The following is a 26299-nucleotide window of genomic DNA, read 5'->3' as shown; positions in this document are numbered from 1 at the left end:
CGCTATTATCCACATAAATGATGCAGTTAAGCAGCACGGCCTCATTTGCATGTGCTTGAAGGGAGAGAGGCTGAAAGGAGCCGGCTCCGTATCACTCTGCTTTAATTTTCCAGCTCTGTTCACTCCTGCCCTATGGGTCTTCCTGGCCTGTCGCTGGCTATTGATGATCAGCACTTTTATCTGAATTTTTTTTTAAATGACAGAGGCCTTTATTTGTCTGCTAACATTCCTAGAACTGCAGCGTAGAGAAATTAAATAATGGAAATGTGAGACTATTAAAAAATGCAAATGATTATTTCTTAGTCGATGAATCAAACAGTAAGTGAACAATTGATTCATGTGCCCCACACACACACACACACCTACACACACACACACACCTTACTTCACATTTTCATTGGTTCTGTTTTGGATGGTTTTGGAGGGGGGGCTTCTTGAATTTAATATTTCCATATCAAAGTGCTGCTTTGTTGGCAAGGGCTTAATTTTTAATCTGTTGATTCCATCATCATCTTTGGTTTGGACATTATTCAGAAAGTCGGGTGTGTTTTCAAAATGGAGAGGTGCAGTCAAGCTGTCAGGCAGTACACACTGTCAACCAGCCTGCATATTTTTGTAAAATCAATTTCTTAATCCTAAGAAGAGCAGGAGTGCTCCTTTCTTCTGAGCAGTTTTAAAGTCCCCAACCGGGCATGGAGAGAGTGTGACTAAGCCGCTGTTAAAGACTGCCCATTATCTGTTTGGTCCTGGGTTAGACTTTGGTAATTTTCCTGTGGAAAGATTATTTTTTCTCCTGACCAGTCCCCCCCTGTTATGCCCCTAATTGGTTACATAAATCTTGTCTGGTATGAATGAGGAATGTTGCGGTGTTGTCAACTGCAATCTTCACCCTTATTTACCAATTCATTAAGATCTATCGATGCAGGACTGCTGAGGGGGAATGACAACATAAATCAGAGCTGGAGACATAATGGCCCTAATCAACCAGAAATAACTGGAAACGTCACAATGAGCTATGTCTCTGTAGCTGCGCCGGCCGGCCGCGGCTCGCTCCCTGCGCCTGTCCGCTGGATGAGCCGCGCTGTGGAGAGGAGCGGAGAGTCCAACTGTCATTAGGTCCTCACATTTCTCTTTTCTCCCCTTGGACGAGGCACCGGACCAGTGTAAAGAATTTATCCGTGTTCTCCTTTTTGTTTCCCAACTCTTGCTCCGTGTCGAAGCACCTCAGTCCTGATTGCTTTCAGGTGGAGAATAAAACGTCTTTTCTGAGTGGAGCACTTTCACACATGAGGTCTATAAATACAGTTAGGTGGCAAGTACCCTGATTCACCGGCACCTCCTCTACTCTTGGTAAAGATGATTGGACGAGACAATGAGGCCTCCCCTCTTTATAGGTCAATTAGCCCTGATTAGGTGGGCCGAGTTAATTAATGGAATTGGCAAATATGCAAATGAGAGTCGACTGATCAGCTTTCGTCACTGTCTCTCTCAGCCACAGCGGCGGGGCTGTCTCCTGCTGCAGCAGCATGAAGTGCCTGATGGGTAACGTGTAGATGATATGGGACGAGCCTAAATGCAGGAGAAAACTAGTTCTCTCCTCCTCTTTTTCTCTTTCTGCGAGGGGCGTGCTGTGCTACACTAATATATTAAAGCAGTGTGCATTGGAAATGTATAAATTATGTTTCATCTTTAAATATTTCCCCCCTTTTTTACTGAATGATTCATTGTTGATTTTAATTTAACATTTTCATGTTGGCCTTTCAAACCTTTTTTTTATTTTTAGTTATCAGATAGACTGTATACAATAACTGTTTTGCCATTGTCATATTTCAGAGCTGGTTGTATTCATTTAAAATGAATTTGTATTAATAGTATCATGCACACTATTCATGAGTGCCTCTTGCATTTGATTCTAAGAAGACATTGTGCAGACCGTACAATTGAACATGCACTTTACACCCTTTCCTCTGCTTTTCTTTGTCATTTTTTCCCTTTTCTGCACTCCACAAACACTGACTCTGACACACACTCACACTGCATTCAGGGACACTCACACACTGTGGCAAATAGTCTGTCTTTTATCTTATTCTGTCTCATCTCTTTATTGTAAATAGAAGAGAATTAAGTTCTGAACATTCTTGACTGAATGTCTCCTATCACAGAACTACGATTTATTGTCAGCTCAAATGAAGAATTGAAATATGACGGAGGTTTTGTCAATGTAGGGCTCATTGGACAGGAGATAACCACATTTGATTCTGTTGCTTTGAATAATGTTAATCCCGAAAAAAGCAAAGTCCATTATTCATATTCATCTCTTTTCATTTGGCCCCACTCCTGATTTTGTAAATATGATTTCTTCAGCCCCCTTTTTTTCTCCCAAAGCAATCTTCATTCACCGGTGAAACACTTTTGAAATTCCTCTATCTGAGAGCAGAAACCATTACCATACACAGGTTTATAAGAAGTAGTCATTAATGCTCTTTTATGGTGGCCCTTTAGTGCCAAAAAGGAAGCTTTTAATTCTAAGGCACGGCAGCCTTGCTTGCCTTACTTAATCCGGGGGAACGTAGCTCTCCAAGTGGTCGTTTTTCCATCTCCGACTCCAAACTCACTGCTTGAAGCTGAAGGCTGTAATAAACTGCTTGTGCTCTCCCTTTGCTGTGACAACTTACAGAAAAAATTACAGTACACACCCGAGTACAAACAAACATATGATCATAATCAAAGATTATCTGAAGGCATAAATTTATGGCACGCCTCGCAGACATTTAGCCAATCTTTAATAAGTTATTTTAAACTTCTTTGCTCTCCATTATTTGGTCTTATATTACATTTATCATTTTGAAATGCAGTGGGTTTAAGCAGCCTTTTTTTTTAGTCAGCACATATGTGGCATTTTGATTTATTAAGCAATCTGAAGTATTGAATATGTGAGCCCTTGCCCTTGCTTAGTTACTTCTTTATTTTGTATGCATAGTAACTTATGGCAATGATGAATTAATTTCACTCAAGCACAGAATCTGTGATTATTTTAAATGGTAACCATATCTCGACTTGATCAGAGAGCAGTGAGGAGTCAGCAGACTGTGAAATGTAATTTCTATTATTATTTTTTTTATTTTGATCTCATAAACCAAAAGAATTCCAGCCAGCCACCTGAAATGTGAACTGATAATGAACGGACGTCTGGGATCACAGATTCACAGGTCACTTTTTTTTCACCCCTTTTTCTTTTTTTCGTCAAATGTTTTTTGCAACTCATGCATATAAAATGAGGGAATGGATCCTATATAGAGACACAGTGAAGAGCATCAGCACAGTGAAAATGGATCGGCCAAAGACAAAAACCAGTGTCAAGCCCAACGTAATGTGTGTGTTACTGTGTGTTACTGTGTGTGTGTGTGTGTGTGTGTGTGTGTGTGTGTGTGTGTGTGTGTGTGTGTGTGTGTGTGTGTGTGTGTGTGTGTGTATGTGTGTGTGTATGTGTTAAATTCCCCAGTGCTCCCCAGACAGTGTTGGAGCCCAGCAGACAGCTGTGTATTCCCACTAGATGGATGGCCAGTGTCATAGTGTGTGTTTACTGCACATGATAGAGCGGGAGACAGGCCAGGTAATGAGGCTACATTAAGGGCTTTTAGAGCTTGCAAACAAAGATGGAGGGCTGCTTCTTTCCCCTTTAATGATAGGTGTGTGTGTGTGCCAAAGAGAGAGAGAAAGCGCTAGTGTGTACGAGGCAATGAAACGCTCACTTCTCCTTACACCTTTGTTGTGTCACTTCTGGGAAGAAAAGGGGAGAAATGCTCCCCAATCTCTGGGCCAAATGCGTCGTCAGGACCCTTCCTCAGATACCTGATGGAAGAGACAGATTTGCAAGATTCGAGAGTAAATATTTGCTCAAGCTGAAGAGGAATAGCAAGCAAGGCTATGGTTGCACAAGGAATGAGACAAAAGCTGGAGTTGGTTTGAAGCTTTGCAAATAAAGTGTCTGTCTGTGTCTATCTCTGCTTCATCAGGAAATGCCTTTTCTTTCCATTGAGCCTCCACCTTTAAAGAAACGTTGGAGCCATCAGCGATTCGTTCAGTATATTTGGAGAGTTATCTCTGTCGTTTCACAACCTAAACACTTAGTATCACTATCATCTTCCTTCCCAAAGCTATACATCTACAGAATTACCAGCGTATTACCAGAGCAATAACAGCCTTCCTCTCTGTTTCCGATCACGATAATAAGTGGTCTAGGTTCTCCCTCATTGGAAGATTATGGCTTGAGGAAATAGCATCAAATAGCGGGTGTGTTGAAACGCAGGACACCGGCAATTTATGGGATGTCAAACACACGTGCGGGCGAGCCGGCAGCCCTCACTCATGCGGCATTAAAGCTGCTGCACCGCCGCAGATCACAGCGAGGGCCCCCGAGTCGATACTGTAGCTGGAGGTGGCGTGGCTCCTTCCGACCCAGTTGGTTGAGGACAGGCTGAGCCGGGGTCAGGGCTGGTGTCCCTCGGGGAGAGGGCGCAGGGCACGGTGGACCTGTGGTAGCCACACAGATGTAGATACATGCATGCATATAGTAACACCCTCAGGTGCCGAGTATTGTCACTATCTGTCTCTCTTGAGTATTGTGTGTGTGAGTGTGTGAGTGTGTGTGTGTGTGTGTGTGTGTCTCTATCTGTGACAGTTCCATCACCCCCACAGTCAGATCTGCAGCTCGGTCGCCCGCTCATCACTGCAGCCTGGCTGTGTTTCTAATTGACATTCTAATTGGCAGATTTGAATGCCGCCTTTAGATGGCTAATTAATTTATCTCACCGCTGTCATTAAGGTTAAAGCACCATCTGATCTCTGCGAATATACTTTGCATATATCTGCATTATCATTATGTTGCAGTTAGACATATTGCACCGGTTTTATTTTGGAGGAGGGTGAGAAGATTATGGCACTGAGATTAAGCTGGGTGTTGGGTGGCTTTCTATTGTTTGTGTATTAAATTCAAATTACGCATCCTTATTTATTTATTTTTATCTATGATGTCTAATTTCTTCTTTTTTTTTTACCCCCTTTTTATTATATTAATGCTTCATACATCTGTAATCACATTAAAAGCAAATTTCATTGGTTTGTTCATATCAAAGTAGCAATTTTCCTCGGACTTCCGGAGCAGTTTGCATTGCATTCAGATGTTATTAAAAATCCTTATTTCCTCATTTCATATATCTTCAAGTTTTCTGAACATCCATCGCCGGTCCAAGAAAGAAAGAAAGAAAGAAAGCAGGAAAAAAAGAGAGATCCAGGCTCCATTAGAATGTTCATAAAATTGTAGTAAAGGCAATCAGACAGTCTTTCTCTGAATATTTTAAACATTGGGCATGTAAAATTTATGCCTAATTTGAATACTTATTAGCCGGCTGATCTCGGCTGCAGCCTTGAGTTTCTTATGCTGAGATTCATCACCGGATTGGATGTCACATTGTGCCAGTCTTCCCCCTCCACCGCCACCTCCCTCCCTCCCTCCCTCCCTCCCACTCACTTTCCTTTTCTCTCTCTTTCACTCTCATTCTTTTCATCTGTCTCTCTCCGTCACCCCCCACCCTCTCTCCTCTGCTCCTCTCTCTCTCTCTCCCTCTGTCTCTTTTTTTCTGTGTGTCTCTCTCCATCAGTAGTGAGCGGCGCGGTGTTTAACAGGGGCCTGTTTGTTCACAAGCACGCCTTGTCCTGGCCTCTTCCCTATTTACTTGTGTCCCGGGCAGCTGTCGCCCTGCTCTGTGTAACAGCTCAGCCCTGTTTGTTCTCCCTGCCTGGATCCTGTTTATCCTGGCTGTGGACATCCTTTAAGGCCTGTCCTGTATCTGCCCCTCGTCAAACACACACACACACAAGCACGCACACACACGGGGAAAAACGTGTACACACTTCTATTAAAACGGTATTTACTGACCAAAGAATACACACGGTACCCATGTGGGCTGGGCACAAATGCTTGCAAAAACACACACACATTCATCATTCATCCCTCTATTGTTGCATGGATTATCTGGTATCTTTTTTTTTAACAAGAAAAATATCAAAATGTGTGTTTTTAAATATGAAAGTGGCAAAACTGCTAATGAAGTGCTACCTTTGACAGCAAAACTTCCTCCACAAGGCAGCCAAAGTTTTTTTTTTAAATCCTTTAAATATTAATAGTCTAAAATTTCAATTTTAAATATTACAAAATATTAATTTTCCAAATAGAGACAGAGCAAAATCCATGATTCTGGAGTGCATTTTAAGTTTCCTTTTGTTGGGTGTGAGTGGTTTTATTTATTGTGAGCATGTGGAGTGATGTTGGTGGTTCCTCTCTGCCCCAGTGAAGGTACAGAGCATTAAATACAAGGGAAAATGATAAAACATTTATTACTGGAGAGAGAGGAGGTAATATGCATAATTTATGCTGTTTTTAGCACAATCATTAGTGATATTCGTGATAGATTTTTTTCCTTTTCTTCCCTCCTTTTTTTCTCTTTCACCAGTTTTCCATATCTAATAAATGCTGGGAGAATTCAATAACCTATATTTATTGTTAAAATTGTTGTCTTGCATCCTGCAGCACAAAGTTTGACTGGTTTAATTGCGTCCTGCCGAGAGAAGCATTTTTTTTTACATATCGTAAAATAAATGAATATATAAGGTTTGATTAAGGGGGAAAAGGAATCAAGCCAATGCATGACATAGTGGCATTGTGCCTCTATGGAAGCCTGTGTGGCAGATTTTATTTCACCACAGCACAGATGACAAACCCATTATAGTTCATCAGCAGCCTGCACCATGTGATTCTGTTCCTCCTCCTCCTCCTCCTCCCCGCCACCAAAATTTTAATTTTGCATGATTAGCTTTGCGTCATTAGGCAACTTCATTCACATGCGACACACACTAAAAATCTGACAGCTTCAAGACGTCAAATATTTTAGGAGTGCCCGTGCTTCTGTATTCTTGTCTGTCTAAAGTGTGAGGGAAATACTAAGAATCACATATTTGTTCAAGGATATTTCTATCCTATTTTCCTACAAATTTATTTTTTATTATAAATAGCGATGGCAAAAATAATTCAACTTTTTTTCCCTTAAAGCCAAATGCTTAGATTTAAGCTCAAATTTTACAGATAAAAAAAAAAACATTTACGTACCCCTCCCATTTTAAATAGCACCAGGACGTGCATCTCTTTGTATTGCTTCATTTACACAATGAATGCATAATTGCTCCTCCTGCATCCCCCCCTTCTCCTTTCCCCCCTCCCTCTTCTTTAAATGCTTTAATTTGCAGAGGGGGACTGAGGGCTTGATAATGGAAGCATAAAAAAAAAGGAGGGAAAAAAGGGGGGAATTGTAACAAGAAGAGCCCTAACCGGTGCCTCTTAATCACTTCTAGGTTTTAAATCATGATGATGCAGGAGTCGGCCACAGAGACAATAAGCAACAGTTCAATGAGTCAAAATGGAATGAGCACCCTAAGCAGCAGCCAATTAGAGGCTGGCAGTAGAGATGGGAGATCAAGCGCTGGTGACACGAGCAGCGAAGTAAGCACAGTCGAGCTGCTGCATCTGCAACAACAGCAGGTAAGTTGTGTTTCTCCCCCGTCTCGTCTCTCTGCCGCTCTCTCTCTCTCTCTCACTCTGTTTTCCCCTCGCTCTCCCACTCTGCTCTGCTCTGCTCTCTGCTCAGGCAGCGCTCAGGTTTTCTACATAGACAGGAGGCACAATGAAATATTATGCTGTATTATTTCCTTCTTCTTTTTTTTGCATTGTTTGTATTTTTTTAGAAAAAACATTGTTTGTTAAATCGGCTGTTTGTCTTGTTGGTAAATTTTCCCCGCTAGTTTGTTGTGCTGTCAGCATGTTTTGCCTGAAACTGTCGCCTGTAGAGTGATGAAAATGTTTTGCAGTGTTTTATTTAGTTTTATATTCAATTTGTATTTACGGAGAGGGGATCGTCGCAACAATGTGAGGCCATGTGAGAGTGTGTGTGCACGCGAGAGTGTGTGTCAGTGAGAAGAAAAGAGAGAGACAGACAGAGAAAGGGAAAGAATGTGTGCATTCGAGCATCGTACCGACCGATGGGGAGTGTGTATGTGCGTGTGTGTGTGTCATGGCAGCGCTGTATCCACCAGAGGGCCTCCTAACTCGGCACTAGTTGGAGGCTCACACACAGACACAGCAGTCTAACACACCAGCGGCAGAGAAACCTTTGACCGGGACACTTTTGAAATTTGCATGCAGACAGTCTACTCTCCCCTTAATAGAAAGTCATTTACATTTTTTTTTTAGCCCACGCTTTAAGATATATATTTTTTTGTGAATGATTTGATATCTGTTGGTTATTTATTGAATTGATTTAACTGAATTATTTCGGTCGTTTTCAGTCTGTTTAACTTTCCCTTCTTCATACCCATGTTGCATTGTACTGGCTTTAATCTTCTCAGTAAGAGCAAGTTGAGGGTGAATGAACTGCAGGGGGCTGTAGGAGGTTTTGGTTCGGGGGGTGGGCAAGAGTTGTGAAAGTCAGTCGCCAGCAGAGTAAAGGAGTCAAGTGTCTCTCGTGTCTTTTCACGGTGAATGATGGCTTTGACAGTTTGCCAAAAGAGCAGTGGGAGCTGAGGTCAGAGGGCCATGCTGCGGGGTGGATGGGGGACAACGCCGCCGGTTTGTAATGATGCGTGCTGTCCTTTTCCGTTTGATGGGGATTTTCATGCAAGCGTGTATTTATGTGTGTGTGCGCGTGTGTGCGTGTGTGCTTGTGGAGGCAGCTGAAAGCCTGTGGTCACTTCGGTCAGGGCAGTACAATACTGTAGATGTGTTTCTGTGTGTGTGGGGTGTTTGGTGTAGCAAAATGAAGCATGTCCTGCAGGCTCGCCACCTCTTCCATCCCCCCGCTTCAACTCGACACCCAACCTCCATTCACAGCGCCACCCCAGTGGTCCTGCTGGTGGCTGCAGCGGCATCATAGCCCCCCCTCCATTTATCACCACTCTGCCACTCACACACACCTGATTGGGGTCAGTCCTCTCCCTCTCTCAGTCATCACTCTTTTACATGTGAAGGTGAGGAGGACTTCTTTTTATCTGTGTTGATACTCTCTGCAGATAGAGGGTAAAATAGAAAGAGATAGAGAGCGGGATAAGAAGATACTGTTGCACCAGAGGACTGCACTTTAATGTGTTACAGTGCACTAGAAAGCAGGAGGGGAGAAAAACCTATTTTAGCATTTTTATTTTAGATTTTACGGTTGCATTTTTGTGGAATAAATTGGCTAAATTAGATATCATATGAGACAATATTACTGAGATTAGTCGACTTGACATATGCAGCAAAAAGTGTGTGAATATGCGTGTGTAAATGTTAACTCAACGAAGCTGTGCCGTTAAAAAAAAAAAAAAAAAAAAAAGGCCACAGTACTGAGAGGGAAAAGCGACGTAAGCATAAAGTGTCTAGTTAAGTCTGTGAGATGGACGTGCGGCTAAGAGCCGTAGTGGTGGGTGGGTTCGGGGGTGGGGGGTGTGTGACAGTGTGTGCCTTGTAAAGAGGCCAGCCCAAGCCTTTCTCCCAACCCAGAGACAGACACATTGAAATGAGCAGTCCAGCTAACAGGTCTCTGGAGGCTTTTTAAAACAGGGGCCCTGTGCTGTTAACTTCACACACACTTCCTGTGGCGCTCACACTGCATCTCTTTGGAAGGGAGAGCGCAGTCCGACCAAACATGGAGATGGGAGGGTTTTCTAAATGCATTTGTTAGCTGTGCTGTTTGGTTAGCGTGATGCTGGCATGTGTGTATAGGTGAATGACCGCATGCATGTGTGTGCAAGAAACATTCATTTGTGTGGTCATAAATTCACACATCCATTTAAAACATTTTTTTTTGCATTTTTGTGTGCAGCTTAAAAAATTCCAGTCCACGTCTGCTCTGAGTCCATTTTGAAGGAAGGCTGTTGGGTGTAATTTTCCACCCATATTTGGAATGACATTGAGTGGTCCAGTGGGTATAGAAGCTCCAGTCTCTCATCACGCTGCTGGGGGGATGATTAATAATAAGCACTGATGAATTCTCCACTGTCCCTGTGGGTTCTGCCATTACCTAGCAGCTCCAAAATACCACCTGCAGCTATAATTAGAAAAGCAGCATCTTAAGGTCTCGTCGCCTCAGATTCGGCCAAAGGCTTATAGGACACAGATCAACTTACACCATATTCAAATATTGATAATTGACTTTTTTCGCCCCCGTTTTAAACAAATAATGCACTTGTTCTATTTCATTGCAAATCTGCATTGCTGTTTATGCAGGCCATTATGTTCAACGTGAAGCCACACACTTGGTTATCCATGTATCTGAATGATAACCGTTGCGTCACAATTGAATTTCCAGCTCCTAATTTCTGTCAGGGTTTCATCACCCCATTCCCAAGGTTGTCTAAATAGACCTAATTTGATTTGAGATCACAGATTAGATACCCACTGTATCTGATTGCAATTTGCCAGCTGCAGATATGTATCAGAGCAAATGATGAATGTTGCTCAGCCCTAATTACTATGCTAAAATGATCACTATAAAAGCTCCCCACATTAAAAAAAAATACTGCTGAGCTCACATTACCAATCAATTCATCATTGGCTGTAGTCCGTCTTATATTTTAATATAATGTGCTGCTGTGTATGTACATGAGAGCTACTGCATTGATCTTTGGATCTATAGCATATTGTCCCATAATGAGGCTGTTAGTTGATTACAGTGGTCTGTAGACTTAATCCTGCCAGGGTTATCAGTGGGATTGATGAGCCAATACTCAGGATTACTGCCCCTCTAAATGGGCTCTCTACTGTACCGAGTGTATTGATATTCAGAGCAAGATGGCACTCGTCTGCTGTGGTCGGGTCAGTCGTTTTAACCAGAGACCTCTGGATAGCTGTGGGGACAACCTTCTGTCACGACAACCTACTACTCACCCTGATAACTGACTCATTAAACTCACACATAATGACGTAATGGTTGATTAAAATCCAGAATTATACATGTAATTTCCTTGCCGTACCTGCTTATTTTGCATCACTAGTCTTCTGTATTTATTTGTATGTGTTTGTGAGGACAGTAATTTATTTACTTTTTTGCACAAAAATGCAGTTTACAAGAGGATGCAGAGGTCTACATGTTGGTAAACTGGTTAGCATTTCAGTGTTTTCCTGAGGCACATGATGCAGCAAAATGCAAAGCATCCAACCCTATTTAAATGACTGCAACATTTTGACATAAATTACAATAAGTGCACCAAGGTGCCATCTTACTTCCAGGCTACCCCTGTCGCAACACGAGAGCTAGGCAGTGGTCCAACTTGAGAGTGACAGCAATTAACCTGCCTTCCGAGCTGTTTAGCTGGAGGAAATAGAAGGGATGAGAAATCTGACAGCAAGTGATGGGTAATATTTAGGGTTTAGGGGCAAATGAAAATTCTCCCCAAAATGAAAGTCATTAGGGAGAAAGTTACCCCACAGACAAAGGACAAAATGACAGTGTGTGTGTGTTTGTGTGTGTGCGTGCACGCTCATTCACCAGACACATAAGCTCACCTCCCTCTTATAACAACTCAAGTTTGTTGTTTAGTGGTTAAATGCTTAAAATACTGACACACAGTGTTCACCTACCATCACCTCTCACAAACAAGCCTCAAGCATCTTCCTCTCCTGCCCTTCACCTGCCTCTCTGTGTCTCTCTCCGTAGAAGACACACACACACACACACACACACACACACACACACACACACACACACACACACACACACACACACACACCTAAGATGCAAATCTGGGCTTTGCCCTTGAGCATAATTTAAAGGCCTAATCACCCAGACTGTCCCTTTGGATGGAAGAGGGAAGGAGGGAGGGAGGATGGTGTCTCTCATTTGCACCCTTACACAAAGAAGCTCATTAGGTTTATCTTTCAGGCCTGAGATTGCCCCACTCAACTGTGTAAATAAGACACTGGCCCTGGCCTGATGCATCAATCACCTCTCAGGACAGGAGACAGACCTCTGCTGAAATATGAACGATTTCATAAAGGAGCCTTTTGTTAGCCGTCATCATCTGTGTGAAGATAAGGGTTTGCTGTAAAGGCTGGAGGAGCATTAGGGGGAGCAACATGTACTGTATGTCTTTGTAAAATTATTTCCCCTTTCAGTGAAAAGACAGCTCTGCCCTGGCAATCCTTGTGTCTGACTTATTTACAATGAAAGCCATCCTTCTTTTTATTTCAAGCAGGCTATGGGCAGACAGTCCCTACAGGATAGTACATACAGGCCTGTGATATATGGGCCTGTAGTTCCCCCTCTGCGATGACACTAAAGATATAGGGTGTGAATGACAGCATAGCTACTGTTTGCTCACCCTTCCCCAGACAAAACACAGTATTATTCTATTATCTATCGAGACGCCACTTCTTCTTCCTCCTTCTCTCACCTTTTTTTTTTTTTTTTTTTGTCTCCGCTTCATTCTTCAGCTCCTTGAAACCTGGGCTGTCCATCTATGTTTAAGACACATTACATGTGGCCTCCTGGAATTTACAGTGGCGCTCTCCCAGTAACTCCATTTCGCACAGGAGTCCCCTGAGAGCACGGCGAAATGTCAAGCTGCAAGGCTTGAAAGAGAGACGAGGAGAAAGGGACAGAGCGAGCAAGCGAGCGGGCAATGTATTGAGAAGAGAGGATGAGAGAGATAGACAGAGTGAAATCTGCTGGAAATAAACCCTTATGGCTATTTTATGCTCAAGCAGTTGGGATCTGTAGTAGCAGGTAGTAGGGCTGGGCGATACGGCCAAAATCTACTTTCCTGATGTAGCTCATTTCATATCTCGATCACAATATAATGTGTTTTCTGGTAAATTGTTCTGGTAAATTCCGGACAAGCCTCCAAATATGTCACAGTTTGTCTAGGGCTTTTGAGTAACTATTGATGTAAAGTATATAACCCAGGGTGAATAGGAAAAACACTTCAATGGAATAATGAATAAAAAACAATTTGTTAACAAAATTATTTACAAACGAACACAAGTGAACTCAATACTACCTTCTGAACAGAACGCGACAAAAATGTATACGAAATTAACCCCTTTTAACTTAACAGAAACAACTTGAGTTCCTCTCAAGATCATAACCAATGATACAGCTACAACAAATACAGCATGACCATTCATGGCAACTTCAGGGAAGGTGCAGGAGGCGGACCTTGGAAGGAGACAAAGAAAAACAAACCAAAACAAAAAAGCACACCACACTTAACATAAATCATGAAAGTCTATATGAAATAACTCCGTGGTAGAGCCTATTTTTGTATAACCTACTCCATACTTAGCAGACATGGTTCGCTCCACCATCCCACCCACATGCAAGGATCAAAGCGTTTAGTCTCGTCCAAATAACATAATTATTGCACTAAATCAGTTTGCTGCTGGTATTTTGACATTGCGATTCAATATAATATAGAAAAATATGATATGTATGGCCATATGGCCCAGCCCTAACAGGTAGAAACAGACAGATCACATCAGTGTGTGTGTGTGTGTATGTGTGTATGTGTGTGTGTGTGTGTGTGTGTGTGTGTGTGTGTGTGTGTGTGTGTGTGTGTGTGCGTGTGTGTGTGCGTGCGTGCGTGCCTTTGTATGTTTACAGGATGTCAGATCAATGCTACAGAGGTCACTGGCTCTGACAAGGTTTTTTTTTGTCATATAACATTGTATTTAATGTAAAACAGAATCTGCATTTGCCTTTACGTTTGCATATATTTCAGTGGTAAATGTATTCTCTGGAAGCCAGTTGACATCATTCAATTTAGATCAGGCCTTCTGTCTGGCCTGACACATTTCTTCCCTTATTCTTTCCCTTTTTTCCTGTGCAGCGCATTAGCCCAGTGATAAATGAACTGGGTCAGGGTTAACCACCTCAGTGTAAATAAGAGGCAGCCATTCAGTGGCATATACTGTGGCCAATAGTCCCGCGGTCTCTAGCCAGCCTAGTGCAGGCCAGGATCAATGGCCACTTCACAACTCATTTCCTTTTACGCCTCCCTAACTGCCCCGCTCCAGCTCTGGGAAATAAATGGCACTGGATCTATAAGTCCACTCACACAAACACATATATACAGGCATGCATACACACTCATACAAACACACACTCGCACATACTTTGAGTGGACTGAGCGATTGCTCCAGCTCGATACCCTCCACAATAATTTATTTGCAAACTGCCTCTGTGGTGAACGGCGGATCATCTTTTCTTGGCCTCACAATCGAAAACAGGCATTCTGTCATTGTTTGTTGCCACTCCCCTGTCGTTGGCTTAAACAGAGTACCAGTCGTTAATATGGTGGGGTGGAGTGTTACTGTCACCCACAGCCTGGAAATACACATGTAAACGGCTGTGTTTTCCTCTAATGTGGAGCTAACAGGAGGATAGAAAAAACATGTGTGCTTTCCAATGCATACAAGGTAACGCATTGCTGTCTGCTTTTTCTGTAAATGCTGCCCCCCCCCCTAAAAAAAAAAAGGCAAGTGGCTTATAGTCATTTGATAGGCCACGACACCGCTATCCATTTAACAGAGCTTAAAAATCCTACATATGCATATGCCGGGGTGTCTTAAGCTGACAACCAAAAGACAGGATTTGCTAGAAGGCAGCTTTGGAGTGTTGTGAATTTAACAAGCATGTCTAGTATTACAGTTCCTCTCCGCTTTAGCCATGAATAGTAACAAATCAGACTCTGAAACGCATGCCCGATGGTTTGTTGTGTGTACCCTCCTCCCCTACTGTAACTAATATTCAAATGACTTCAAATCTGGTTAAGAAGATGACTCGCAAAAAGTAGTGGCATCTTTAATGTCACTGCTGCTCTCTTCCTCTAATGCGCCCAGAATCTCAGCTAACAGATTCCAGGTATCATCAGTTTTTTTTTCACTTGTTAACACTCTCTGTTGCTCCGATTACCTTCATCCCTGACCCATTTTTGAATATATAAATGGCTCTATCCTTCTCCCAAGTTGTTTGTAGTTGCTACACTACCTCACTGCTCTTTACGCATAGCCTCCAAACACTGTATACATATGTAGGAGAGCCAGCCGGGCTCTCAGCCTTCTCCTCTTCACAGCTTTTCATACAAATGCAGTAAATAAGCTGAGGCCTTGGGGAATTGAAGGCTCCAAACAGACGAACTGACTGACATGTCACTTAGCGCTGGCTTTGGCTCTCTTCACTGCAGGCTTTAGAGCTGAAGCTGCTGGGTTTTATTGTGAATCAGCCAAGGTCAGGCCCTCACTTTGCTGTCATCTTTACCATTTACAACTTTATAATAACGTCAGCCATGTTATTTTATTTACTTTTTAAATGTGGGGAAATAGAGCAAACAGTTTGGCATACATTGGAAAAAAAATCCATTTACAATCAAATCCTTTGAGGATATTGTGAGCGTTTGTTTTTGGCAGATACAGAGAATAAGATGTATTCTAGTCGGAGGTTAATGATGGAAGTCACACTAGGAGTCGGTTGCAGCAGAGATAGACAGGCCCGCCTCTCTCCAGCCTATGGTCCTGCTCACACAGCCTGCCATTCCTCATCAAGACCTAACCACTGCTTATTTACCCACACTGCGGGACTTAACTCGGCCGAATTGATCAGTGATAGCAGTGGAAAGCTGCTTGTTCCACCCTGATAAAAGCGACGCCTATGAGCATATGCAGAACATGCTTTGTGGGCTCGGCACTTCAAGCTTGACTAGACACTAAGCTGATATTGGTTTCACGCTTGAGTCCATGGTGCAAAAATCTTCCAATTGAAACCCAGAGATTTGATTGTTTCTGCGTATGCATTTATCAGAAGTTTACATGATAAATATACATTAGCCTGGAGGCTTGGCCATGCGTGGTATTGTTTCAGCGATACTATTCTTCATGCATTCCTTTCCACCTGTTTGGACTTCATCATCCAATTCGGTGTGATAATCATAATTTGCACAAAACTTCAAATGGATGTATAGGAGTTTTTGCATCGTTAGTCTTCCCCAGAATTTTTGTCGGAGAGAAAATACTTCTTTGTTGGCACAAGTTTGAAATGTGTGAGGAGAGAATCCCTCTCCAAATCACTGAGAACTGTGTGTTTTCCATATTCTTTGTGTCTGTCGTGTGCCGACGAGCTTGTGTCTGTTCCGTGACATAATTCTCAGACTCAGAAGTTGAGGCCCCTATAATATGTGTAAAACAACCCCCCATCCCCCTCTTGGCTTAGTCCTGCCTTAATTTTGTAATGCCTTCACCGCAGCCCTAAATGATATGTCATTTATCTTTCATACAAATTTCAACCAGAGGTTTTATTTTCTTAATAACCACTGTAATTGTTCTGTCCTTGTGCGGAGTGCTATGAAGGGAATGATCATGCTTTTGGCACATTTATCAAAGCCCAAGAAAAAAAAATGCAAAAAGGAGGGCCCTTTTTCTCACATAGCCGGACTAAGTGTGCGACAGAGTGATAAATTTTCTTGTTAGGAGAAATTACATCCACTAACTTGAGCTACTTCAGCATGAAATTGAAAAAGAAGCATTTCTTGTGAATTTCCATTCTTGATTCAATGAAAGATGTAGATTAGCCCTTTGGAAAAGGGCGGGGAACAAGAATGAAACTAAAGAAGTATGACTCCGCTCACGCTAGCTTGTTCTCAGAAGCGTGATATAGGATGCTGGTGGAAAAGCTTTTGTTTATGGAAGTAAGGCTCAGTCAAGCTGGTGGCAGATTAAAGAAAAAAATGTTTAACATCTCTCTCTCTCTCTCTTCCTCTTTGTCTGTGTGTGTGTATACGTGGTATACATTTATGTATTCACACACAAACCTTATGCATTTTACATTTTTATCACTGGGACTCTCCAAGCCTCTACCTTACCCAGTCACAGTCTGTGCTCTTCTCACTTCTCACACACACAAACACACTTCACCAGACCTGGAGCAGCCTGTTCTGGTGGTGGTGGTGGTGGTGGTGGTGGTGGGGTGGAACACTGATTGATAGACGCTGGGTGTCAGAGTGGAAGGCAGATAACTATATCTTCTACAGCTCACTTAAAGGTCAAACACACATCGCTGTAATTGGAATATTCACAAGACAACCACCAAGGTACAATGTGGGGTGGAGGGAAGAAAGGGAGGAGGAGGAGGAGGAGGAGGAGAAGAGGAAAAGGTAGGTGTTACATAAGCAGAGAGATTGAGAGAGGAGAGGGGGAGGGAATGTGATCTATGGCCCTTCCACAGGCACATGTAGTGGCTATTTATTGATTTGATCTTTAGGCAAAGTGTGGCATTCATTGAAAGAGACACCACCTTCATTGGAGAGCAATCCTCACTAAGGTTACTGGGGGCTAACGGCAAGACAAAGTAGTCACATAAACTTGTTTAAACTATGTAGAGAAGCCATTTACAGTTGTGTGACTGTTAATCAGTATATATAAGCTCAAAATAATACTGTCTTGATCTGAAAATCACTATTGATTTTTTATTAATACAAGTAGTTTACATGTTAGTTTTTTTTTTTTTTACTCAGATTTTATGCATATGGTGGTATGTTCATTAGACTGTGACAGTTTTCCATAAAATATTACCTTTCATGGCAGTATATTGAATTGCAACCTCTGCATTGTGATTTGTATTATATACAGCCCTACTGAAAAATGAACACTTGAGAAAGTCCTCTTTTCACCATGGAAATAGCTATGGTTTGTTAAGTGTAAGTCACTACAGCTGCAAGGTTCTCCATGCAGCGGGTGAGGTGAGGTCATTTACAGCTAAGGTCAGGGTGCTCTCTCTCATCGACTCCTGAACAGGGTAACAATTAGACTCAGCACTTAACCTGAGCTCTGCAGGACCAGACAAGCAGACACTCATACTATTGACCTGCAGCAGCAGAGCCCCCAAGACAGGATCTGATGTACACACATACAGATGCACATGCACTGAGCAGGCATACAGGCTCTGTCTCACAAGTACACAAACCCCTTTTTCAGCCACTTTCGGTCGACATGAAGATGAATTCTCATCACTATCCTGTTTTTCTTAATCATTGTTTAGTGTTCCTGTGAAGGCTGCGAGTTTCTATGTGCTCTGTGTGTCTTTATCAGTGGTTTAATGGAGGGTAAATGCACTTAAATGCAGTTTACCTACAGGATGCAGCAACCTTTTATTTACCACTTTAGCCCCGGCTTTTATGTTTGCATATGTGTCTCGTTTGCACGCATATGTGTCAGCACATTCATCTTTTTCCGCAGCATCTATTGGTATTGGCATTCTGTACAAAACAAGCTCTTCCGCAGAAGCGGCTGCTTGTTCTCTGGTGCCACAGTTAGATCGCTCGTCGCCTCTGGCCATGTTTTTGGAGTGGGAGCCTCTTAATAACGACTTGTCAACAAAGACAGACACAAGCTCCATGAAAAACAACTTCATTGTGTGTCTGATCCGCTGACAAGAATGATGAGAAAACCCTAGTTTGCACGGAAATACAGCTGTTTTCATGCTCACTGAGTAGCTCCAGTAAGCATATAGTTCAGTGTTTAGAGTGTCATACTGTTAAATAGACAGTGTGTGCTGTAAGCTTACTCAATTTGTAAGAATTTGGATAATCAATGTTCTATTTATAAGCAACTAGGTCTGAGCAATTGAGGTTTTTTTCCCGTCTCACCATTCCAGTTTTTCCAGCCCCTTTTCCAAATGAACTACAGCTGGCCTGAATGCAACATTTCATATCAGGTATTCATCCAGCTGTGTGACCTCCACTCGCCTGGAACTGTGAAAAGGAGAGGGATCATAATCACCTGAAGAGCAAATCAAGCGCTTCAGCAGAGAGAAAGAGTGTGTAATAGAGAGAGAATGTGTGTGTTTGTGTTTTTGTGCGGCTGCAGGGTTGGGGGTGGGGGAGCTGCACAGTCCAACACTCATATAAGCCTCATGCCAGCTTTGCTTTTGCAAAGAGAACACTTGACCTCACACACTGTCCACCTCAAACAAACACACACACACACACATATTCGCCTATCCCTTCTTCCACCCACACAAATACCTTCCCTGGCCTCTTCTCTTTTTTCTCTCTGTTTGACTCTATTTTTTCTTTCTCCCTATCTCTTTGTGATGCTATATTGTGGTGGCTCTCAGTTGTCAGGTACTGAGAATTTCCCTAAGAGCAGCAGTAGATAAAGAGCGTCGCTGAATGGGCCTGCTGTCACCTTATCTAAACGTAGCCATACAGCACAGGTCAAAGTAAAGACTCTGCTAAAGCCACCTGCAGACACAGAGCGCCGGGGTAGTAGGGGTGGTGTGGGGTAAACTGAATTAAAGTAGCTGTTCCCAATATTTATGTGACATTGGATTCGCACAAAGTCCAACTGTTATGTTTCCAAGGTTGTCTTTCATATACTCTTTGAAAAATGTTTGATTTTATTCCCTAATCCTGCTGCCAGACAGACAAACAGTCAAACCACACTAAAAATATAACCACCTTTGCGAAGGTAATAAGTCCAGTCAGATCTGTCTAGCCTGATAAAAATTGTCAAAATGCATTTTTTCACAATGACAAGGCAGTCTTGTTTCAAATTCCACCTCAAAACGGCGCTTCTGTGTTGAAGTTCAGCTCGAAAGTAGCTGAAAACAATTACTCTCTCTGGCTGTTACACATATATCATTGTATTTGCACAGAAAGTCGGTGGTGATAACAGCAGGAGGCGGGATGTCAGCGAGCGTTAGCGGTTGCAGTGAACGACAGCAGGCCGCGCTCTTTGTTATTGCTGGCACGGCCTCCCAGCGTCTCAGCAGACACATACATATTGGTGCATATGCACTCTTCAACTCCCTCTCACAGACATAAACACACACTTTATCTGTGATGGGCAAAACAGACCCGTGTTTTGTCTTCGTTAGTGGAAAAATAAGTGTGAGGTTACACAATAGAGCGAGACCCCCTCCTACCACCTCCACTTTCCCCCTCCTATACGAGCTTTCTTCCTGGGGTAGGAGTGAGCAAATTCATCTCGTCAATCCTCCCGGGAGGGTGTAGCTATGCAGCTCTGTTTACTGTGGCAGAAAGTTAATATAAATTTTCATCAGTGGGGGAAGTTTACACATATGATTCTATTTGTCCTTCATTATTAGCACCTGAGTCTGGGGCTGGGTAGGCATAATTGTCTACAGACACAGGCCAAATAGATGCAAGGGAAAAGCAAATAAGCACACCCCAAAATAATTTGATGCTTGTGTGTTACAATCCTCCACCCTAGGAATTCTTAATCTAGAGAATCAATAAACAAGGGGTGAGAGATGTGGGGGAGAGAGGAGGGGAGGGGGACAGAAGGATGAGAGGAAGAAATGAATAATGTGATATGAGCTATGAGGAGGGAAGAGGTGGGGGGAGGAGAGAGGAAGAAGTTGATTTCAAAGTGCAGTGAAGAGGTGGAAAGGAGTTCAAGCGATCAATATGGAAGGGTTTCTTCCCAAACACCTATTATCCACTTTGGAGGAAAAAAGAGAAAAGAAACCACAACAATAAACGAGCACAAGACAGTTTTTTTCATTTGTGGATGAAGCACTTTATATGTAGAGCTAGAGGAAGCTGAAGTAGCTGAAAATAGTGAGATAGAGATAGCAGAGTGGGACACAGGAGCCCATTGTTCTGCTGGATAGCTTTCCCTTCATCCTGAGGCCTGAGCACATTCTCCATGGACCTTTCTCTCTCTCCCTCCCTTCTTCACTGCACACTGTTGATTTATTGAGTCATACATTAAAATGCTCATTACTCCTACATACTTTCCAAATTCTCCTTTTCTGCCTTCTTTCTCTCTTTCTCTCTGGTTTCTCTCTGTTTTCTCACGGAAGCACCATCTGAGAAATCAACAAAAGGTTTCTGTTGGGAAACTGCATTTTGCCACCATTCCAGCTGTTATTGGAGCCAGACGGACAAAGTTTAGCAGGAGGAAGGTGGAGCTGAGGTGTGGCTGATTTAGATATATTCATGCACTTGTCTGTCAAGCAAAAACGATCTTTAATACAACCCTTTGAACCTGAGGAAACGTCAGACTGATTTAAAATATCTCTATTTTAAGCTTCATTAATAATTTTTCAAAATCTGAAAGTCTGACAATAATTTGGCTAGAAATATGTGTGTGTGATTTGGGCAAAATAGAAAATAAAACATGCCTTTAAAACCCGCCAGAGGGCTAAATCTAAATAATTTTTGCTGGTGCACCTTCAGGCTCTTTCTCATTAGCTCCAACTTTCTGCCATTCCATTAACATTTGACATAAATAAAAAAACAACTATTTCAACAGACGTTTGCATGTGTTTATTTGCATTCGTGCAAATCCTCCAGAAGCCTCCTGTGTCTGCAACTGCACTCAAAAGAAATATTTTTTATTCAACCAAGCAGAGGTGGCTGAATCCAGGTGTGTATTGTGCTCTGTGTGGGTTAGTGGAAGCGATAAGGGAACTGAATCTGGAGCCATTGTTGAGGCACTGGTGCGTCATCGCCTGCTTTGACCTTTATAGAAGGATAGCAGTCTCTCTATTCCTGTGGCCCAGTTACTTGAGGTAAAGTGGATCAATAGCAGCCATAGAAGCATATTAAGCATTGACCTGATTAGAAAGAACATTGTAGCAACTGCGTGAATTTAGCAGCGAGTGTAAAAAAAAGTCCTCACCCATATGAAACAATCAACAACAACAATCAACAAAGGGCAGCAGCATCCTCAGGTCTGATCTCCAACAGACGGACTGTATACTAGGGCTGGGTGATATGGACCAAAAGCCATTTCCCGATATATTAAGGCTGAATATCGATATACGATATATATCACTGTATTTTATTGCAAAGTGAGAGCAAATGTTCAGTCAAAGCCAAATATGACATGTCACAAGTAGTTTTATTGAAACTGTTTATTTAAGTGAACATAAATACTGTATAACAACAGGAGTACTTTTTAAAAAAAATCAAAGCTACATAAAGTGCACATTTAATAAAAAATTATCTTAAATAAAAATGAGTGCCTATGAAATGAAATAGGCCAATCTTTTTTCTAAAATAAACATATATTTATATGAGAAAAGAAAAACAACAGTACAAAAGAACTAAATATAACAAACCCTAGTAAGGGCAGCATGTATATATAAAGAAAGGAAAACAAATCAAACTATATCCATATATACAATAAGGTCTAATTCCATATCACATTTAATATATCGACACATCTTTTATATCGATGTATTGCCCAGCCCTACTGTAGAGTGAGCTTTGTGACTGAACTTCTGCCAGGACAGTGTGTGTAATCTCCACTCAGCTTCTCCATCCTCCCATCCGTCCGTGACGCGTGTTTTGGGCCTCTGCTGTTCCGCCGATGTTCCCTGGTCGCACATTGCTTGTTTTCACAAACTCAGGCCCCACTTTTGTATTCAGACATTGTATGGGGCATCTTATCCTTCTCCTCTTCTCTTCTCATTTGTCTATCCTCTCCAGCCAGCCCCTCCAAATCCGTATCCATCCATCCATCTGCCCTGAATCCACTTATATAAGAAGATAGGGTGTAAATATTTTGGCGCGGAGTGTCAGCGCGTATCTCCCCCGCCAGCGGGCCGGCAGCCTCAGTCCAATCAGCCATGTTTGTTTGTTCAGCTTAAACTGTTTGTGCCTTGTTTTCCGTGGCATGCGACTCCCTCCAGCTTGAATAAAGTGTCACACTTTTTCTTTTTTGCCCCCCCCCCCCCCCCCCCTTCTTCTTCTTCTTCGGCGTCTGTGTTTCCTGGAAGCGAGGATAGATAAGCCCGATGGTGCGCTGCTGTGTGTGTGCTTATTCACACACCAAGAGCAAGTGTGTGTGTGTGTGTGTGTGTGTGTGTGTGTGCTTATTCACGCACCAAGAGTGTGTGTGTGTGTGTGTGTGTTGGAGTTGTCAAAGCTGTCAGCATGACTGGAGTTGTTTTGGCCTACAGCCTAGTGTTGAACAGCAGCCCTTTACTCCCTACAACAAACACATACACACACACAAAACATCTGTTCTGCACACCACAGTGAGACTGTGTTATCATGATGCAATCCGTTTTCTTGCTGATCAACAATTGATACGCTGTTTACAGCTACTTTCTGGAACATCCTGTCGAGGCAGCGGCCGCCGTGAAGACGTACCTGTTGAGGGCAGCTTATTTCACACCAGTGTCATCATTCCAATATCTGCGATATCCCCCTAATAACAACAACTCCCAACGTGACCGCAGCCAGGAAGTGATCTGCACTGTCCAAACACAATGTCACAGCCCCTCAGATATATCCAATTCCAATGTCATGGCTGCATATCGTGCAGTCTCCAGGTGGATTTGAAAGAGTGACATTCTTAGTGGATGGCTTATTTCTTTCACCCCTTCCCACCCACCACACAAAATAAGCAATCTGGAGATTTGTAATGGTTTGGCCCACTATTGCAGAGCCTGCTAATGTATTTCATGCTTGTTTAAGATCTTTGCATGCTCCTTACAAAGGTGCATTGTGATAGGTGTTCCTTATTACCCTGTTCTGTAGAGTCTAAACACTGTGTGGAGGATAGCGGTAGGGAGGGAGGGATGAATGGATGGCTGATGTGGTTTTTTTCTCTCTTCCCCTCTCTGTCAGTCTCTTCTCACTCTCTCCCTCTCCAGTGATCTCTGCATGCCTATTAATGTAGCAGAGGAATGCCTGTGTAAACATTCTTGTTTCTCAGTCCGTTTCGCATAATAGTTGCCTGTATCGCCTTTCTCCTGACCTCACTATCTGAAACCAATTACACCAGATCCATTTGGGCTGAATCTTATTTTCATAAGGATCCCCGTGTCGCGGTCTCGGTCGCTCTGTGTGTTATTTTCCCTCCTCTTATTTTTTTTCCTCCTTTCCAACCTCAGTGATGGATATCAACATCAAATATGCCTCTGAGTGCCTTGTTATTTATATAGCAGGGCCTGGCTCTTTCTCTCTCTCTCTCTGTCTGGCTTGCTCTCTCATTCTGAAGAATGTGTCACATTGTGCTGTTTATACAATGTGCGCATTAATAGACCGGGGATGTCATTTTTTCTTGCATAGCAACCCAGGTTAAATAGACGGTGCGCCTGCACTCGTCTGTGTTTTTGTCCGCTCCGGCAGCTCTTCAGCAAACTTTTGATGACTTTCCTTGGCATTTTGTGCTTTTTGTGCTTTGAGATGAGCTTCAGGCTTGCCATCTCTGTGGAGTGGGAAGTGGGTGGCACAAATTGGTGCTTTTTACTGTAATGGCTGAATACTCAGAGCCAGTGTAAGTGAGCGGACTTTTTTTTCTTTTTTTTTTTCTCCCATACCTTCCACACCGTCACAGACTCTCTAACCCCCCCTTCCACAGTAGAGGTGACAGGCAGTTTCAGGCATGACAAACCACTCTGGAAAAGTTTGGCCGGTGTTGATAAGGCCTGTGTTATGTTTGGAGAAGTACTATTTATGCAGTCTGAGCAGACTTCTTTTCTAATAAGCTGAGTGCAGTTGATCTCTCTGCTTCACCCCCTGAGCGTCACCTCTCATGCCTGCACCTCCCTCGGTATTTACCTGGCATGGATATTGGAAGCGCAGTTAAAAACATCTCTTTCTTTGTACTCTTGACCGCGTGTAATATATCGAGTGGCTCTCTTGACTTTGGATATAACACAGCGAGTCATTATTGATTCACACATGGATAAACATTTCCTGCTGACAGCTACCTCGGGTTGCACTCATCAAGCAGCCTTCCCTCTAACTACTGTGTGCAGGGCTCAATAAACCTTATAATTACTTTGATTCGCCAATCATGGTGAGATTAATTAGGCCCTGTGTTTTAATTAGCAAAGTGATTGGCTGCATTCAAGGAATTTGTTTTGTCTTTTGCCTTCAGTTAAAGTAAACGCGTCAACACCTGCACCCGGTCTACTTTACTGTACTTCTGCATGTGTGTGTGCCTGATGAAAAGGCCATGGCTCAGCTTACAGATGTCACATTACACACACACACACACACACACACACACACACACACACACACACTTAAAGCTGTGGCGACGAGGCTCCTTTACCAAGGAGACAGATCAATGCAGTTAGGACTCAGTGCCAGTGTAATGTGTTTGTTTACTTTACTTCAGAAAGCCTGGCTCCTCCTGAGCACCCAGACAGACAGACCCCCCCCCTCCCCCACCACCACCACCACCACGCTGCCCCCTCTCAGCTCTGTCTTTTCATAATTGATCAGGAGGTGGCTGTGTTCCCTGAGGGGTTAAGACATGGCAACTTTTTTTTTTCTCCTCCTTCTCATTTTTTTACTGCCTCTCTCTCTCTCTCTCTCTCTCTCTCTCTCTCTCTCTCTCTCTCTCTCTCTCTCTCTCTCGTCCTCTCCTCTTGTTTGCTCAGGATCTCAATGTACTAGTTCAAACATTGTTCCCACCAGCTGGCAGAGCTGCGCCATATGCACGCCCTGTCAAGGCAGCTGTTGTCATGGATACTGGCAAGCACCAGAAAATAAAATGAGCACCCCTGATTCCTGAGGAAGTGTCACTCTCCATCTGAGTTGCATCCCCCTCCCTCCCTTATTTCTTGCTTCTCCTCCTCCTCGTCCTCTTCTTTTTTCATCAAAAAAGAAACACCTGTGAAGTTGTTGTGTTGTGTTGTGTGTGCATACGTGTTTTTTTTTCTTTTCTTTTGTTTTTTTATAAACCTCCTCCTCTCCCACTTGATGCTTGTGGGCCTGAAGAATACAAGGCTGTGTGGAGCAGCAGCAGCAGTAGTAGCAGCTGTGCACAATGTACTTTTCTGCCAGACTCTTTCATCCATCTGCTCTTGAAGAATCGGAGTGAAGCTGCTAGCCCAGCTGCCGCCGTACCTGTGAAGCTGCAGCTCGCTCGTCACACACATTCTGTACACAGAGCCAGGCGGGAGGGGATCTGTAATCCCATCAAACCCTAGAGAAATAAATTACGCCACATCCCAGCCTCTCTGATTCCTATCATCTCCACACATCAAACAGTGTTGATGACAAATTTTACAATTTACAAACACAATTTATCTTTTTTTCTTTTCTTACCATGTGTAAACAGCTGTGAACTAATTTCATCAGACAGGAAAAAGGCCTCTCGTTCTCTATGTACCTGTCCATATTTCAATCCATCCATCAGCAATCCTCTGCTCATGAGCGTCCTTAATGCATAGTGTGAAACCTGGGCTGCTAGTTAATTCACTCTAAATGTAATCTGATGTTGATTTTG

At 42.9% G+C, this 26299-nt stretch overlaps 1 protein-coding gene across 1 annotated transcript in view; it reads left to right on the top strand.

Annotated features, from left to right (window-relative positions):
- Positions 1-26299, top strand: part of foxp2 (forkhead box P2) — a 135032-nt gene that overhangs the window by 58842 nt on the left and 49891 nt on the right. The gene's annotated exons all lie outside the window — the stretch shown is intronic.

Source organism: Centropristis striata, chromosome 22, assembly GCF_030273125.1.
Source record: "Centropristis striata isolate RG_2023a ecotype Rhode Island chromosome 22, C.striata_1.0, whole genome shotgun sequence".
Taxonomy (NCBI): domain Eukaryota; kingdom Metazoa; phylum Chordata; class Actinopteri; order Perciformes; family Serranidae; genus Centropristis; species Centropristis striata.
Note: the sequence above shows the minus strand (reverse complement) of the source record. Positions and strands in the feature narration are given on the sequence as shown.